This window comes from Pongo pygmaeus, chromosome 16 (assembly GCF_028885625.2).
Source record: "Pongo pygmaeus isolate AG05252 chromosome 16, NHGRI_mPonPyg2-v2.0_pri, whole genome shotgun sequence".
Classification (NCBI taxonomy): domain Eukaryota; kingdom Metazoa; phylum Chordata; class Mammalia; order Primates; family Hominidae; genus Pongo; species Pongo pygmaeus.
Genome location: NC_072389.2, coordinates 26,206,275 through 26,218,554, shown reverse-complemented (window position 1 = coordinate 26,218,554; position 12,280 = coordinate 26,206,275). Strand labels below are relative to the sequence as shown.

General features: G+C 42.0%; 1 pseudogene; it reads left to right on the top strand.

Annotated features, from left to right (window-relative positions):
• The window catches only part of LOC134738395 (putative HERC2-like protein 3), a 50,461-nt pseudogene that overhangs the window by 385 nt on the left and 37,796 nt on the right, over nt 1-12,280 (top strand).

Sequence of the window (12,280 nt, the reverse complement as noted above, 5' to 3'; positions counted from 1 at the left end):
CTGAGTCGGCCCAGGCAACCCTGGGAGACAGTGGGAGGTCATTATACTCTGGTAACCCTCACTTTTGAGTTAAGCACCTAACTTATTTCCTACTCACTATTTCTCCTATAGCTCTCCAGGCAAGCTGAATTGAACTCATGTTGCTTTTTCCCTTTTTGTTTCAGCTCAGTTTGCAGGGGAAGACCCAGTGGTAGCTTTGGAAGCTGCTTTGCAGTTTGAAGACACCCGGGAATCCATGCACGTGTTTTGTGTTGGCCAATATTTGGAGGTGAGGCTGTATGCCTTGAGTGATGCAGAGGATAGCAGGGGATACCCTCTGTGTGTTTGTGATAGGAATATTTGGATCTAGAAGTACTGATATCTGAGTCTTTTGGGGGGCATTAGAGATAAATATAAAGATCCTTTAGAAGTTTTGTCATAAATGAATTTACATTTATTCTTGTTGAGATCTGTGATGTACTGGTCTTGAAAGATTGTTTTTTAAATGATCAATTGTGAGAAATATAGACAGTGTTCCACAAGAAAAGAGGTTAAACTTTGGTCTTATGTAGAAATTTGGAATGGCTTATTATCTTGAGGTACGTATTTTTTGGGAAGAACTATGTACAAGTGTAATTCTTTACAATAGAAATTTGTCCTTACTATGTATTCACGAACACATAGAATTTATATATTGGGATTAGCTTTCTAGGTATCCACAAGTAATAAAATGTATTAAATGCCATTAGGGCAGGGCTTAAAGCATTTTATGAAGGGGAGAATTAACTTTGCTGTAAATATCTTCTGTGACTGGAAAAGTTGAACTCTTGCTTTTTTCAGATTTTTGTTAGAATAAATTTCATTTCCTCTACATGTGTGGTCACAGTCCGCTAATACTTGTCATAGAATACTTGTCATAGTTTTGTTGCCCAGTGTGTTCTTTGTGCATGTAACAATTCATTATACTTTCTGAAGCGTGGTGTACAGTCACTTTGGAAACTGATTCCTAAGGAATATTGTAGCCAAATCACGTATCTGTGCTTTAGTTTTTCTGCAGTAGGGCTGTGCGGTTGCTGCCTGCTTTATTGGGCATGTGGGTTTATGTGGTATCTGCTGTTACTTGGGCACAGCAGCATCAACTCATTACACTATGGAGAGGCAGAATGCCCAGAGCACCCCTGGGCTCACATGGAGGTACAGCTGCAGGACAGAGCTGTCCTTTTGGTTTTATGTTTTTAATTAATTCTGTTTCCTCAGATTGATGATGGAATTTATTTTTCCAGCCTCACCAAGAAGTTGTCACCATACCAGATCTGGGGAGTCTCTCTTCACCTCTGATACACACAGAGAGGAATGTGGGCCTGCTTCTCGGATTACATGCTTCCTGTTTAGCAATGAGCACACTGCTGTCTCCTGTCAAGATTGAATGTGCCAGTAAGAAAATCTTTGCTTTTTGCTGATCAGCAGATTATTTTTTTTGAACTGTAAGTGCCATTAAGAATGGGAGAGGGCTAGGCACAGTGGTTCATGCCTGTAATCCCAGCACTTTGGGAGGCTGAGGCATGTGGATTGCTTGAGGTCAAGAGTTTGCGACCAGCCTGGCCAATGTGGTGAAACCCCATGTCTACTAAAAATGCAAAAATTAGCTGGGCGTGGTGACAGGTGCCTGTAATCCCAGTTACTCGGGAGGCTGAGGTAGGAGAATTGCTTGAACCCAGGAGACGGAGGTTGCAGTGAGCCGAGATCGCGCCATTGCACTCCAGCCTGGGTGACAAGAGCGAGACTCCATCTCAATAAAAAAAAAAGAGAGGAGGATTCAACACGGTTGATGATGATAAAAATAATAATAATAAGGATAGTGAGACTGAATCAGGTAGAAACAGCTGTGAGTGGCTGTCATTTGCCCTCATGGTCTGTTGCTGCAGAGGAAGCTAAAAAGTGTGCAGGAATGTCTACCCGTCTACCCTGTGGTGTTCTCACGTATTGCAGCCTCTGCCTGATGGGCTCAGCATGGCTTTTTTCTGCCTGCATGCCCAGAAATTGCACAGAATGTGGATCAGCTGTCCTCTCAGGGAACAGCATTCTACTTGAGGACTGCGTTTTTACCAGACCAGGCTCAAGTCAGTTATAGTTCAGGATGGCAGCCTTTGTAACCACCTAAAATAATAAGCTTCTTCCTGTCTCCTAAGATGGGTTTACATTTTCCTTCATGTAGTTGTGCATTTCCCGTCTGTCTGTCTGTCCGTCCGTGTGAGCAGCTTCTGTTGAGCAGTTGCCTGGTGCCGTTGCCATGCGAAGTGTACAGGATGCAGTGATGGATAGGACATGCCTCTGCTTTCTGGTACCGTTACCATGTGAGGTGTTCAGGATGCAGTGATGGATAGGACACGCCTCTGCTTTCTGGTGCCGTTACCATGCGAGGTGTTCAGGATGCAATGATGGATAGGACACGCCTCTGCTTTCTGGTGCCGTTACCATGCGAGGTGTTCAGGATGCAGTGATGGATAGGACATGCCTCTGCCTTCAGCTGCTGCTTGTTGATGAGCCAGCATTCTAAGCAGGTCACGTTACAAGGTGGTGAATGGTGAAATGGAGACGTTCATACATGATTCTGGGAGAAGAAAGGCTTCGCATTGGCAGCAGTCCTGAAATTGTGTGAGGGAGCATTCTGGGCAGAAAACACAGGAGTGTCAAGGGCACTGCTGAGAGGAGCAGGGCTTTCCTGCTGCTTGCGAGAGTGGGTGTGGCAGAGGCTTGCGGGGAAGGAGGATCTTGGTGTCCACACAGCCCCCCTGTTGGGTGGACCTTTGTGCAGTGCTGGGTGCTGGGCTGCCTGTGGTGTCCTGTGAGGTGTCTGCTTCCCTCCGTCCTCCTCAAGGCTCATTGCTTGCGAGAAGATGGGCTTTGTTTAAATTGGCAAGGAGGGCAGGGCTGGCGAGCTCCAGGGCAGAGGGTGCCATGGGCCCTGGCAGGTGGGTCCGATCCACGGGAGGCTCAGAGTCTTATCTTGCAACAGTAAGGAGGGGCTGTCCTGTGCTTAAAGAGAGAGGGCCAGAGAGAGTCGGCATTGGATTAGTGTTTCAGAAGAACGAATGTGGTGGGTTGGGGAATGCTCCTGAGTGCTCTAAAATCTAAATGTCCAGTAAAAGAACACTAAGTGCATGACCGCTTTGATTGCTTGGATTTGGAGCAGTATTTGATAACACAGATCGTTAATAGAGATCTGTAGTGGTGCACTCCCTCAAGTTGCCATAAGCAGTTGTAATTAACATTCTCACTGGCCGATCCCGTGCCTTGCACCACGCACAGGTCTCCTTTCCAGTTCATCGGCCCTCCCATCTCCAAGGATCTATCCTTCATTAAAGATTGTGTGTTTGTTAAATATTTTCTCCTTTTTGTTCCTTTATAAGGGCTCTAGGAATACGTAGCTTACCCTGAGGATGTAATTCTTTGTAGAGACCCTTCAGAGGTGCTGTTCCCTGCCTGGATACTCAGCGTCTAGGTCTTATTCCTCATCTTAGCTCAGTTGTTGCTTCCACAAGTCCCTTACTGACCCTCAGAATAGCGGTGGTCTGTCTTCCAGTCTCCCTGGTACCCCCATAGTCATCCGTTGCACATAGTTTCAGACTCGAAATCCTGTGATTAATTGTGTCAGCAGTGCCCTTTGCTGCCCTCCCTGTTAGAATGTGCAACTCAGTCTTCACGCGGTATATGTGGAACCAGGCAGTTGCAGGCAGAGCACAGGTATCCAGAGAATGTTGGACTGGAACTATGATCCTGAGTTCTGATGCCATGCCTGAGGTGTGTGGAATCACCAGAAAGTGTGTTCACGTAGATAGAGGAATTATAAGTCAAGCTGTGTAAACATGTTAGGTGGAGCTCTTTCATATGAATGATGCTGAATTTCACCTTCTAAATTGAGTGTTTAGTTGAGCATCTTTTTTTTTTTTTTTTTAGCATTTATTTTGAGTTGCGCACTTGAGTTTCTGTTTCATGTTTGCATGTGCATTTTCTAGAATGGCTTCAGTCATCCATCTTCTCTGGAGGCCTGCAGACCAGCCAGATCCACTACAGCTACAACGAGGAGAAAGATGAGGACCACTGCAGCTCCCAGTGGGCACACCTGCCAGCAAATCTCGACCCTGCTCCCACAGACGGGCCCTGGGGGACCATTCGCAGGCATTTCTGCCAGCCATTGCAGACAATAACATTCAGGATCACAACGTGAAGGTGAGCTAGGCCTGCCCCCACTGCCACCTCAGTGCTTTTGTTTATCTGGGGACTTTGACATGGGAATACTTATGTGCTCTTTGGTTAACATAGCACAGACTTTGTTTCATGTATTATTTGGAGGGTTTTGAGGTGAGAACCTGATTGTGTTAACATGCTAGCGAGGCTTCAGAAGCATTACTGATTGCAAGTGCACCAGAAGCTTTGGCATGTTTAAAATTTGTGAAGACTCACTGGGTGGCCCTGAAGTTACCTCCAGCTGTTTCTGTTGCAGGACTTTTTGTGTCAAATAGAAAGGTACTGTAGGCAGTGCCATTTGACCACACTGATCATGTTTCCCCCCGAGCATCCCGTGGAAGAGGTCGGTCGCTTGCTGTTATGTTGCCTCTCGAAACATGAAGATTTAGGTAAGGAGCTCAATATCTGTGTACTTTAGCTACACTGCAGATCCCTCGACTAACCTGCAGTACATATTCATTCCTTCCCTGCCCTTCTTTTAAATGTCTTTTTGCAGGTCATGTGGCATTATCTTTAGTTCATGCAGGTGCACTTGGTATTGAGCAAGTAAAGCACAGAACGTTGCCTAAGTCAGTGGTGGATGTTTGTAGAGTTGTCTGCCAAGCAAAATGTTCGCTCATTAAGGTGATAGATTTTAATTCTTTTTATTCTGTGCTTTGCAGACAGTTACTGAAATATTTGTTGTTAAAGTTGTCTTTTCCTGCTTAACTTTGCAGACTCATCAAGAACAGGGCCGTTCTTACAAGGAGGTCTGTGCTCCTGTCATGGAACGTTTGAGATTCCCCTTTAATGAACTGAGACCTGGTGTTTGTAATGACCTCTCTATAATGTCTAAGTTTAAATCGTTAAGTTCTTTGCCCCGTTGGAGGAGGATAGCTCAGAAGATAATTCGAGAATGAAGGAAAAAGAGAGGTAAGAATGTAAAAGGACAGAAGATACTATTAAAGCATGTGCTTCACCCTGCTGCGCTGGACCTGTGATTTCAGAGTGAAGTTTCTCTACTGTTAATTCCATGTGACATTTCTACCTGCTGCCATCATTTTTATGTATAGTTATGATTAAATACAGAAATCTCGCTTATTTTTCCAAGAGGCAGTTTAGGAATTGAGTGTGGTATGATTTGATTACTAGTAAATTGATGTTGAAAATGTAAATAATCTTTACTAAATTGATGGGAACAAGGAAGTGTTTTTATTTTATTAGTTATCCTGGTAATGAGATATAATGGGAACATTTAAACTTATTGCCATTCTTCTAAAGAAATGTTTTTTGTTTGGAAATATTGAGTATTCTGATACATGGAGAATTATAAAGGGAAGCTAAAAGAGTTACTGACATTTTCCTGGAAGTAGCTGTGTAAGGGTACAGAAAAATCTTTTTGCATTAAATCCAAATTTGAATAAAAATGCTTAGAATTTAGTCACTTGTGATTATAAATAAACTACAGAAATTTCTGATTATATCCTTTTTTTTTTTCTTTGAGACGGAGTCTTGCTCTATCGCCAGGCTGAAGTGCAGTGGAGCGATCTCAGCTCACTGCAACCTCTGCCTCACGGGTTCAAACGATTCCCCTGCCTCAGCCTTCCAAGTAGCTGGGATTACAGGCACGTGCCACCATGCCTGGCTAATTTTTGTATTTTAGTAGAGATGGGGTTTCACCATGTTGGCCAAGATGGTCTTGATCTCCTGACCTCGTGATCTGCCTGCCTTGGCCTCCCAAAGTGCTGGGATTACAGGCGTGAGCCACCGCGCCTGGCCTCTGATCATATTCTTAAGACTTATACTGATTTACTCACAAACCTGCTTATTGAACAGTATTAATTACTGAGTTTCTGATGGGTGTTTTGAACAATAAGCTTATGAAAGACTAAAGTGTGATAGAAGCCATCCTAATTTGATTGTTCCTGAACAAACCCTACACCATAACAGCCTGTCTGGATCCGAGGGGTGCTCTGGATCAGGAAGTAACAGCAGTCACACTTCTGTGATTCCTTTAACCCAGGCACGCAGGAACTCAGCCCGGGCCCAGGAGACAGGCTGCCTCGGCATGAGGGTGGGAGACTCCACCATTTGCCATCTCATATCCGTGGGTGCTGAGCCCACACTGTCACTCTTAGAGTTTCTTGTGGGTTTATAGATTTATTGTGTGCTGTTTCAAGCTGGTTTTCTTTTTTTTGGAAATTAAGTAACTTGAAAAGATTAAGTGATTAATATTCCTGTTGCTGTGTCAGGGATCCCTGAGCCTTCTCTCAGGCTTGATGATTCACTAAAAGGACCCAGAAGAGCTGTTAAACTCACAGCTGTGTTTTGTTTTTTTTTTTACCGCAAGAATGGTACAGATTAAAATTAGCAAAGGGAAGGGTGAATGGAGGGAAGTCCAGAGGAAACTAGGCCCAAGCTTTGGTGTCTCTCCCCAGTGGCGTCACGTGGATGTGCTTAGCTCTCCCAGCAAGTGTGTCACTTCATGTGTGAAGAAATGTTAACCGGGCCAGCGCACCTGAGCCTCGAGTCTAGAGTTTTTGTTGGGGGCCAGTCACATATGCAGGCAGTGCCCATGTGACTGACCTCAATTACTCAGACTCCAGTGCCCCAGTGCAAAAACAAGTGGTCCCTCGCAAGTCACATCATTAGCATAAACTACCTGGCCAGACCACTGCCACAAGGTCCTGGGTGTCAGGTATACCAAAAAACTTATCAGGCAGGGTGTTCCAAGGGCTCAGAGCTCAGCTCCTAGAAGAAGGACCAATCCTGAAGGGACAGACCTTCCTTGGGAATTTGCAGGGTCTGAGCAACCCCGGCCTGCTATGTTAGCTCTTTACTGCCCAGGTGTATTATCATGTTGCTTATTTTTTATATTATATGCTGAGGAGATTTAGACCAAAAATTTTAAAAGATAAAATATAGGGAGGAAATTCCACATATCACAGTGAATTCAATTGATTCAGTTACACACTAACAGAACCACTGAACTGGACCAGGGTGGACAAGCCAGGAACTGTGGGCCAAATTCCACCTCTTGCTTGCTTTGTGTTGCCCATGGACTAAGACTTTTTTTTTTTTTTCCAGTTTGAAATTGTTTTTTAACAATTAAAAGAAGTATATTATTTTTGACACATGAAAACTACATGAAGCTAAAATTGTAGCACCATAAATAGAGTTTTACAGGAGCACAGCCACACCTATTGCTTTATCTGTGGTTACTTTTTGTGCTGCAGCAGCAGAGTTGAGTATTTGCAACAGACTGCATGGCCTGAAAGACTCAAATGTTCACTCTCTGGCACTTGAGGAAGAGCTTGCTGGCTGCCAGGCTTCCCCTGCTTCGGGGCTTCTCCCCTCGTCGCACTCTCACTTTGTCTTTTTGTTCTGCCAGGGTGATCATTTCACTCTTGTTGTTGAGCATTGCAATTTATAATGTTGTTCAGATGTTTATTTGAATGAAATATTTGTCCTTCATGTAAATCTAAGTATTTCTTAATTTAAAATTAATATTTAAGTATATGATTTTTATAGTGAATGATGTTTTAAAACACAGTTCCTAAGAAGCCAGAATCTATAGATGATGAAGAAAAAATTGGAAATGGAGTGATTTAGAAGAAGCTTGCATTTTGCCTCACAGTCCAATAAATGTGGACAAGAGACCCATTGCAATTAAATCACCCAAGGTGCAGTATTTTCTGTGATTCTGAGGTTGGCTGAATAGAATCATAGCACATAGCAAAGGAATCCACAGTCTCGTACCTCTGTACCTGAGCATCCAGAGGGAGGGATGGGCGATTGTTAGAAATATGGCCCCAGTGATGCTTCATGAACTTGACTTATGATGTCTTGGTCAGAGCTGTAGCTGGAGAAGGGTTTCCTTTTATTTTTGGTACTAGATTGTATCATTAATTATTCACCATTCGTTCCTTAAATATATTCTTTGTTCCAGAAACAGTGCTGGGCCCTGTGGCCATTAAAATGAACCATAACTTAACTTTGTATGCCAAGCTAGCCTGTTCCAACATATATTAGTATAGAGATTATAAATTCACTTATATTTATAGCATAGTTTTAAAACCATGTATTAATGACTAAATTTAACATTTTAACCAATTTAAACCTATGAGCATTATTTATATTTTACTTGAATAACTTTTAGAGCACAGTTTAATATTAAATAGGGTAGACAAATGATGAAAATGGTTTTCCTTTGTTAGGACAAATGGCAGCTGCTGTTGAGTACTGTTACAGGTGTTCACAAATACAAGTGGTTGAAGCAGAATGTGCAGGGTCTTTATCCGCAGTCTCCACTCCTCAGTACAATTGCTGAATTTGCCCTTAAGGCGGAACCGGTGGATGTGGAAAAAATGAGAAAGTGTCTACTAAAACAGGTAACATTTGATGAGAAACGCATGTCTGCATTGGGTAATATACATAACACTTAACTGTATGCATTGATATTTTGCAGTTGGAGAGAGCAGAGATTCGCCTGGAAGGGATAGATACAATTTTAAAACTGGTGAGCAAGAATTTCTTACTTCCATCTGTGCAGTATGCGATGTTTTGTGGATGGCAAAGACTTATTCCTGAGGGGATCGATATAGGGTAAAACGTTAGCATATTTTTCTTAATTAAGGAAGCTGCGGCAACAAAATGTTGTTCTGTAACAGTTAGAAGTCTGGCAGTGTCCCGAGTCAAATTCTTTATCTTTATTTGAAAGGGAACCTCTTACTGATTGTTTAAAGGATGTTGATTTGATCCCACCTTTTAATCGGATGCTGCTGGAAGTCACCTTTGGCAAGCTGTATGCTTGGGCTGTTCAGAACATTCGAAATGTTTTGATGGATGCCAGTGCCAAATTTAAAGAGTTTGGTGAGTCAACAGTTGCATCAATGTTATTTTATAGTTTGCCTTTAATTATATGTTGTGGAAACTTGCAAATGCCAATTTTTGCTTTTGAGAAGACTGTGTTTGTACTTTGTACTTGTATAATCTATGCTGCTGTCAGCTTTCTCAGATTTTAAACAAAACTTTAAAATTTAGCAGGAGACACAATGTTGAAGTACTCTAGTATAACATTTTTACATTTTTACATTTTTATGTGTATCACCACGTATCCTAAAGTGTCTGTGTCCTATATTAATATTTATTTCCTGTATAGTTTGAGCATCTACAGAGAGTTGATTGGATTGGTTTTGTGGAGGAAAAGTGAGGCATAACTTTTATATTTGAAATGGAAGGAATGGAATAGGGCACCAGGGTATTCAGAGAGCACCATGCTAAGTCCTATAGACAGATGGAACGACCTGTGCATAGAATACAGGGGGTAGACCCATCGTGCAGCATGACAGAGCTGCCCACTCTGTGGAACCACTGAAAAATAGTCAGAAGTTTAGAGTAATCACCCGTGCTTTCTGCATTATGTTTATTCTTGTATCCACGCACAAGAAATGTCAGTGGGTGTCAATGCTTATTAGTCAGATGTTTAAAGTAATAGCCCGTGCTTTCTGCGTTATGTTTATTCTTGTATCCATCACAAGAAATGTCAGTGGGTGTCAATGCTTATTAGGTATCCAGCCGGTTCCCCTGCAAACCATCACCAATGAGAACGTGTCAGGACCGAGCCTGGGGACCATCCCGCAAGCCCGCTTCCTCCTGGTGATGCTCAGCATGCTCACCCTGCAGCACGGCACAAACAATGTCGACCTCCTGCTCAATTCCAGCACGCTGGCCCTCGCTCAGACGGCACTGCGCCTGATTGGTAGGTCTGCACCGGCTTGAGAGCCTTTGGGAAAACGTCAAGATTTTGCTTTGATTTCTTTTTTTTTTTTTTTTAAGCTTTTTGTAAATTATGGTAAGACACAAATAGCAGAAAGTGTAGCATTTTAACATCGCAATTCAGCGGTATTAAATATATTCACAATTTTCTAGAGTCATCACCACTGTCTAGTTGTAGAACTTTTTCATCACTATAAATGCACCCCATTTAGCCATCAGTCCTGACTCACCCTGCTCTCCAGCCCCTGATAGTCACAAATCTGCTTTCTCTGTCTATGGATTTGCATATCCTGGATATTTCATATAAATGGAATCATACAGTTTGTGGCCTTTGTGTCTGGGTTATTTCATTTGGTATATATCAGTACTTTATTTTTATGGCTGAAAAAGATTTCATTGTATGAATATGTAATAACATTTTGTTTATTCATTTATCTGTTGATGGACATTTGGGTTGGTTTTGCCTTTTGACTTTTGTGAATAGTGCTGCTAGGAACATTTATATACAAATACTTGTTTGAACACTTGTTTCTAGTTCTTTTGATTATACACCTAGGACTGGAATTACAGGGTCATATGGTACAACTGTGTGTAACTTACTAAGAAACTACCAAACTTTTCCACAGTGCCGTATCATTTTTACATTCCCACCACCAGTGGGCAGGATTGCAGGATTCCAGTTTCTCTACTTCACTGCCAACACTATTTTTTGTGGTTTTCTTTTTTTTTTTTTTTTTTTTTTTTTTGGATTAAGGCCATCCTAGTGGGTGTGAAGTGGTATCTCATTGTGATTTTGATTTGCATTTCACTAATGACGAATGACATTGAGCTTCTTTACATGTTTGTGCTTGTTGGCCATTTGTATATCTTCTTTGGAGAAATGTCTATTCAAGTCCCTTTCTCTATTTTTTATTTTATTTTTTTGAGACGGAGTCTCACTCTGTCGCCCAGGCTGAAGGGCAGTGGCACGATCTCGGCTCACTGCAACCTCTGCCTCCTGGGTTCAAGCGCTTCTCGTGCCTCAGCCTCCCAAGTAGCTGGGATTACAGTCACACACCGCCACACCGGGCTAATTTTCGTATTTTTGGTAGAGATGGGGTTTCGGCTCACTGCAACCTCTGCCTCCTGGGTTCAAGCGCTTCTCCTGCCTCAGCCTCCCAAGTAGCTGGGATTACAGTCACACACCACCACACCGGGCTAATTTTTGTATTTTTGGTAGAGATGGGGTTTCGCCATGTTGGCCGGGCTGGTCTGGAACTCCTGACCTCAGGTGATCTGCCTGCCTTGGCCTCCCAAAGTGCTGGGATAACAGGTGTGAGCCACTGCACCCAGCCCCTTTCTCCTTTTTAAATAGGGTTATTTGTCGTCGTCATCTTGTTGTACCAATAAATGCACTATATAAGTGTGCCAAATATTTAAAGAAGAATTAACACCAGTCCTCAGACTCTTTAAAAATTTCATGTATACTAGACCTTCACAGATCTGTAGACCTTTATCAGATATATAATTTGAGGGTATTTTCTCCTGTTCTCTGGATTGTATTTCCTTTGATAGAGAAGTTTTTTATTTTGATGAAGTTCAATTTATCTGTTTCTCTTTTGTCGTCTATGCTTTTGATAGATGGAAAAAGCCATTTCCAAATACAAGGTTGATGAAGATTATCCTCATCTCATGTTTTTTTCTGTAAGTTTTATAGTTTTAGCTCTTATATTTAGATCTTTGGTCCATTTTTAGGTAATTTCTTTTACACAGTGTAAGATAAGAGTCCAGCCTTTTTCTTTGGATGATCTGATTGTTTCAATACCACTTGTTGAGGACTGTTCTTTCCCTGAAGTTCTCGGTACCCTTGGCAAAAATCAGTTGGCTGTAGATATTTAGGTTTATTTCTGGACTCTCAATTACATTATCATATTCTATATGTTGATAATTATGCAGGTACCAGACTGTTTTAAACATTGTAGTTTTGTACTGTTTTAAAATTGAGAAGTGTGTTTTCTTTCTCAAGATTATTTTGGCTACTTTGGGTCCCTTGCATTTTCATATGGACTTCAAGGCTGGCTTTTCCATATCTGCAAAAAAGACCATTGGGATTTTTGCTAGGGATTGAATCTGTAGATTGTTTTGGAGAATAGTGCCATCTTAACAATGTTAACATCCATTCTCTGAATGTGGAATGTCTTTCCATTTATTTCTGTCCTCTTTAATTTCTTTCAGCAATATTTTATTGTTTTACAGTTAGGGTAATAATGGCCTCATGGAATGAACTAGGTAGTGTTCCCATATATTCTATTTTTAG